We start from the raw sequence: 7,238 nt of genomic DNA, 5'->3' as shown, positions 1-7,238 counted from the left end.
TGTTGGTTATACTTCGAATTTGTCGTATTGTGAAACCTGTTGGCCAGCGCATTCAAACACAGGTCCTAACAAGTCTGAAAGGCAGGCACAAGTGCAGAAGCAGAAGTATCGCGTGGAAATCAGTTGATATGGTCCGTCTTATGCTGACACTTCTTTTATTAAAAGACAGACACACATACAAAAGCAAAACATGAAATAAATGTAATGCATAACCAGATATACTTTTGCAATCTGTGATTTGTCTTATCACCTAAATTTAAAGGAACATGCAACTATAGCCACAATATTGTCATTCAGTTTTTATAAAATCGCTATGGATTTTTTCATCATTGTTTTCCCACTTAACATCTAGTATTTAAGCTAGTTTTGCTTGATTAGCGATTATTTGGTACCCTGCCAATGTGACTGTGACGACCATATAATTTCTTTGTAAAATTATATTATGCCTGTTCAGTAATGTGTTTTCTTGTGAATATACTGATGACTCGAATTTGTAGACAAGAGCAGGTCACACCATCTATCATTTGTGCAGAATTATGCCCCTTTATCACCTAACGAAATTGTAGAAATTGCAATTTATTTCAATACTATATAAGAGTCAAATCCTTGTCATTTAACATACTTATATATTATGGTAACCCCAATCAGAATCAAACCGCTGATAACTTTATCAGTTATTAATACAGAAGTGCATGTCGTTAAATTAAGACAATGGTTATCTTTAATTTAAGTAGCCACTCTAATCTGGACCGAGTAAAAATGGAAACACGGAAGGATTGGCCGCTGATGCAAAGTGCACCTACATATAATTGTTAATGTAGAATAGACACACAATTTGATCGGTTCAATTATTGAAGCTCTGACTACAACAGACGTTTCTCATATACAGTTATCTGAAAACAGTTCTGTAGGTTTTTTAACAAGATTCCAGTCATCATTTAAACAGGGAATGTAATTGGGACACACAGGTTGAAGGGTATGAAATCACATACATCTTATGTTAGAATCATAATAAAATTAATAATATATTTTCTTTAATAATGAGATAAGAAATAAGAAACAGTATATGGGCGCCGTCATGACAAAATGACCCTTCGGGCAATTTTCTTCGATTTTTTGGTTTCATAATTTTCATCGAAACCAATTATTACAGATGATTTTACTTTTTATTTCACAAAAATAACTTGAAAAATGACAAAGATATATCTTTTTATGTACATAGACCAATGTGTTGCTCCGACGTCGACGACGACGTTTGTTTAAACGTTGAACGTTTTAAAGAACGTCGTGGTTTATTGCCGAATTGCCTTGTGTTAAGAATGGATTGTGTAAGAACCAATAAAGACAGTAACTCCAAATGAATTTATTTTACAGTCCTATGAAGTTACAAACTTCAAAATCATAAAAATAAAACGATAACGGAAGAAATCACATAAACGGATCAGCACTTATGTACCCAGTATATTGGTTAATTTACGATTAACAAAATTTTATAACTTGAAATATATAGATCATTCTTATATCAAATAAATATCTAGTTTATTGATAACAAATCTAAGGACTAAACATACAGACAAAGATAATGCATGTATACATTTGTACATGTAAATCTAAATTGTCATTCTTCCCGTAACGGTGGGCGCGTCACATCACGATACGCCTGACGTACAAAAGGTCGTACATTTTTGTACAGGTATTGCTGCCTTGCGCGGGAAAGTCCACCCGGTAGCAAAACTGCAGGGAGAATATCTTCTGGTACTGTAGCATTTCTCTTTAGGATTGTGACCTGCTGCTCTACGTCAGTTGAGCGCTCTTTCACGTATACAGCATCCTTCATAACACGGAAATAGTGATACCGCTGTACACCCCTTAATGGTAAAAAGAAGCGCGGCAAAAATGTCTTCCAGTCATACCTGTAACATATGTTGACTAGTTAATATTATGTCAATCATAAACTACTTGATAATTTACAATGACAAGCAATTATTAATACACGTACAAGTAATATGACAGCATATATGCCGAGCGCCGAATTGAGCTCTCTATTAATTTGTTTAGTTGTTTTATTGTACAAACTTATTTAAATGGGGTGTAAATTTTAGAAATTCAAATATTTGTAATAGAATACCAAGTCCAATTCTGACATCCATCCTCCTTGCGGAAGAGCACGTAGAAATTGCTAAAAGCAGACTTTCTCACGACAGATGCCACCTGCGAAATACTGTCGCAGTCCGTGCGCCTATACAGCTTCTTGATATGTCCAAATCCTCCGTCCACAAGACACCTAAAATCGAATAAAACTATATCAAAAACTGCTTATTTATAGTTTATGTTGATTTCTTTTCTTTATTTCTATAGGAACAAAATAATTGCAAGTAGATTTGTTCTAGTATAATCGATTTGTTCGACAGTGTTTTAGTTTTAAGCTAATGGCCAGATTGTCTCTATGGCATGTATTAAACACGCTCGCTGGTGTGCAAGCACATATATGTTTAAACACGTAAAAATAGCAAATGCTCGTTTTGTGCAGACCAAAAGTAATGTAGAGGACTGTCATAAACTAAAATACATAAGTTCGCATTATACGAGTATAAAATATAACATATATTAAAAACATTAATTACTTTGTGTGACCAGGAATTCCCATCAGGATCCGGTTGTTCAAAACATTGGTTAGTGTTAACCAGTGGTTAAATTCATTATCCGCTGGTTAAATTTTGTCTGTTGGATAAATTCTGTTGCTCAAAACTTATCCAAGGGATAAAATTTATTATCCAGTGGTTAACTTTAACCAGTCGTAGGACCACCGGATAATGCCCTTAACCAGTGGTTAGTTATCATCATTTAAACAGTAAAAATCATTAAAACTTGTTTTAAACCAGATTTTTCTTACAAATATATGTTTAATTTTTCTTAACTAGATCATTTCATATGAAATGCATAGGATTAAATTGAAACATTTCTGAAAAAGTGCTTTTAGAACGCTTTTTCAATCAAAATTTGTTGTTGTTGTAGTTCAGAAAATTCAATTAAACAGTCATAACTTTCTTATTTTTCAATAAAACATACAAGTGTCAGTACTCATTTTCTTAGTTAGAACATAACCCATCTAATGGAAGTAATTTTAATCCAAAATTTGAAAAAAAAGTTGTTTTTGAATTTTTTCTTATGTGTGTCTAAGGGAAAAATAGATCTATCAATACTTTAAGGTCTCTGATATACTTTATGTTTAATTCCAAAAATCTAGAAAGCACAAAACATGCAAAATTATTTCTTTGGGAACTTTTTGATTCTAAAAAATTAATTATCATCAAAAAATCGGCCATTTTGTTTCCAGAATCACTAACCAACCCTGTTGCATTGTGGTACTTAACCAGTGGATAAATATGCTATCCACTGGTTAGGTAGCCAGGGTACTATCCAACTGTCGAACAATGAAATTTTATCCACTGGATAGCTGGCCGCTGGTTAAGGATTTAACCAGTGGATAAGCTATCCATTGGTTAATTTTAACCAATGTTTTGAACAACCCGGTCCAGGAGTGTTATCTCATCATGGAGCCCCATATGAATTCGCCATGCCAGATACGCTAACATAAAGCGATTTTTATTCTGCGCTGTAATAAAAATATATTCACCATTTGAACTAAAACTTAAAAATTAAATCGATGCTTTGTACAATGTCGCACTCTGAATATATAAGTGACTGTTCAATACTATACTCATGTTTAATTGAAAACACATATACGGTAAAATACTCACAACCACAGTTGTCGGCGTGCATGATGCAAGCTTTTTCTCCAAATCCCTGGTTTGCGAGGCAGTGGTGTAGCATACTTATAACTGAGTTTGGCCCGTGCGTCCCTGTACCATTCAACACCTGTTAATTTACATTAATTTTAAGTATATTTAATATTTCGACGGCACACATTAGAATATTTTATCGATTATCTTTTATATGAAATGAATATTTTACAATTCTGAAAAAGCAAAATATCTTCAATATTATTGAAAAAAAGCAAAATTTATTTAGTTATTTTTTATGTATTTATTAATTACATGTACTTTATTTATTCATTCATTCATTCCTTCATTTATTTATTTATTTATTTATTTATTTATTTATTTATTCATTTATTTATTTATTCTTAACATACCAATCGATTCATCCTCGTCTATTAGGTAATTATGTTGTTGTGACACAGAATCAACACGGACGCCAAAAATTTGTATTTTCCTTCAAGTCACAAAATACAAAGGGCCCATTTGTTGACTATGGTGTGGTATTGTCACATTTTGAGAATAGTCAAATGTATAGTGCACTTTTGATAAATCACTAGTGCATGGCTGGGCAGGTCGATTGACTGTGACTGATGTGTGCCTCATTTCTCACGAGCCTCTTCTATTGTCTGTCTGTAGAACTGTCGCTCTCTCTCTCTCTGTGCGTCCTACATAGTTTGGGTAAATAATAAGCAAACAAAATTTGTTGACAGCATTGTTGACAAACTCGTGGACACGTCCTATGATTGACTCTGCCTGTTGGTCGTCATCATCGTTTCCCCACTCTTCATATAATTCGTCCTCTGTTACATGTGGCGCCTTTCTCTACTGTCTCATTAACTACGCCAAATTCCTCATATAACTCATCTAATTCCTGCGTTTTTAATAAAGTCAATAATAAATTTTAATAAATCTATAGATATTCAGGTAATACCAGTTAAAAATCTGGGACAAAATAAAATACAATATATTTTTTCCCAGTTATAATAAATCAGTTAAGATAGTAATCAGGTAATGTATTTTACCTATAAAAAACACTTCTCAACAAATCATCTATAAAATAGTTTTATATAATTATATATATATACCACAGAATATAAAATATTTAATAAAAAAAAAAGATAGCACGAGGTTTGGAACCTCTGACCGCCCGATCGGTAGACTTACACTCTACCAGTTTACATCACAGAGGCATATACATCTATGTTAGGTTTAATTATTCTATATTATAGTAAATCGATCGATGTCATTGGACGACTACTCTTGCACTGTAACTATGTTATGAAGGAGACAATTTCCTTTTGTATATACTGTTGCTAAGAAGTTTAACCACTGAAAAACCAGGATTATTCGATAAAATTCATAGCTAAAACTTACATTTCAAATACTGTGTTCTATATATTACATGCAGGATGCAAACTGACAAGTCAAAAACATGATTTCACCAAAGATAAACTCATTTTTTTAACTGAAGCGCTCTATTATTTGACAGCAGACGCAACTTCCTAAAAAATAAAAATTCTAGTTTTGCACATTAAAACTTTGTATTTCTTTTTAAATAAAAGACATAAAAAGATACAAAAATACCTGAAAATCATTCTTCTCTGACATTCTGTCTAAATTTCGTCTACAAATGGTGAAAATTCATGATCTAGCGACAACAAGGTGCTTGAAAGGCCGTCATAAACTGCGAACAATTTCGCGGACTTTTAACCGGTGTTTGAAAAACTTGTCCGAAGGTACATATGAGAAATATTATAATTTATAATTAGTAATTATGAATGCCAATACAAAACCCAATTTCATGATCATTGTAAGACATTGTAAATGCTCCAGAGTCATCTGTTAAATTCAAGGTACAATGTCAACGATTCGTTTTATAGCTGTCAAAAGCTTTCTGTTATTCGACGGCAACACTCGAACACATTTCTTGGTTTTGTGGCCGTTGTTGATTGCTGCAATTAGTCTTTCGCACTGGTTTGTCGTTTTGTTTTGTCTGAGCCAACTTCTATTTTAGACGAAATTAACATGAAACTGTATTACAGGGATTCTGTCTAGAATGACTTTGAGAAAGCTAGAAATTCGATCATGTCATAAAACAATTACTATACTTGGTATTTCCTAATTTCCTAAAAGGTATTCGCAGCATTTTGCTCGCAGAGATAAATGAAACATTTTAAGAATATAAAATAACTAATTACATCTGGAAGACATTTACCTTTTTGTAATCGAATCTGGTTGGTTTCTTAATTGAACACTTACTGAAGCACGACGACTTACCTAATTGGGAATTCTAGCATTTCAAGTATATTGGCATGGATTGAACATTTCCATAAGAGCTGAAGAAGGTGAATTATCTCAACGGCTAACTGAAGTCATTTTCATGATCGCAGTCGTAAGTATTTTGTAGTGCAGCTAAAACTGTTTCTCGTCGTACAACCGCATAAACATTTACTATCAGTATAAAGACATACTACCACAACATATATGCGATCTGCTGAAGTTCTTGTTCTATTAAACTTCCGAGTTATCACCTGTTTTCCAGATTTTTATACTTCACAACTGCAGTTGTTGAGTACCAAGCGGCAGCTATATAATTATCTTGTATTTCACTTTAGTGTTATTATCTTTTATTTATCCTCGGGGATCTATGCTTCCGACACGAAATTGTTGAAGTTTGGATACCACACAAAACCGGAGCTGGGGGCGAAAGGCTTGTTGTACTCCAACAGTTTTTTCCAAAGACAGACTCGATCAAACCAAATCAGCATTTTTAAAAACAATTTCGTTGTTGCTGTTTTTATTGCTTCCAAGTGGTCGCAACTTTTTTCTTGATATTTTTTCTCTAAATCAAAACAATTTGATATCGAAAGCGTGGAAGTCGCAAAGTACACTTCCTACATTGAAAGTAAGACAAGTTCACTTCACATTTGTTGCAGGATATAATGTATTTATTTGAATAATATCTCTGAATATTCAGATAAATCGGTAAATTTCGAAAATTATTCTAAAATGATCCTTAAATTCTACTTCCATTACACTTATTTATAGAAATTGAGGATTATGTGAGGCTCCTGAGAGGAAATGGATTGTGTTAAAATAGAAGTAAAATGTGACTTGATGTCTGTACATAATGTGATTTAATGCTGTTTCTCAGAATTTTGATCACATATAAAATAAAGAAAAACAGAATCCGTAACCAACGGCCATAACAAACAAAATTGAAGATGTTGCGGCTCGATTTGATTCAACCTATTCATGGACGGTACTGTAAAGTGTATATATCACGGTCCTTTTTCTCTCGCAGTGACGTTTTTAACGCTACCTTTTAATCCACAAAACAATAAATTTTATACAACGTGATTCATCCATTTCCAAATATCATAGATGGCATAGAAAATTTAATAATTTTCGGTAAATTAACCAACTAATCATCTAATTTGGAATTAAAGCTTTCCA

At 32.9% G+C, this 7,238-nt stretch overlaps 1 pseudogene; it reads right to left on the bottom strand.

Annotated features, from left to right (window-relative positions):
* Positions 1-1,618: 1,618 nt before the first annotated feature.
* LOC132729740 (uncharacterized) lies at positions 1,619-4,442 on the bottom strand (annotated as a pseudogene).
* Between the last annotated feature and the right edge of the window lie 2,796 nt (positions 4,443-7,238).

The sequence above is a fragment of the Ruditapes philippinarum genome, unplaced genomic scaffold (assembly GCF_026571515.1).
Source record: "Ruditapes philippinarum isolate M1 unplaced genomic scaffold, ASM2657151v2 ctg4664_1_1_1_1, whole genome shotgun sequence".
Classification (NCBI taxonomy): domain Eukaryota; kingdom Metazoa; phylum Mollusca; class Bivalvia; order Venerida; family Veneridae; genus Ruditapes; species Ruditapes philippinarum.
This window is presented reverse-complemented; position numbering and strand designations above follow the sequence as displayed.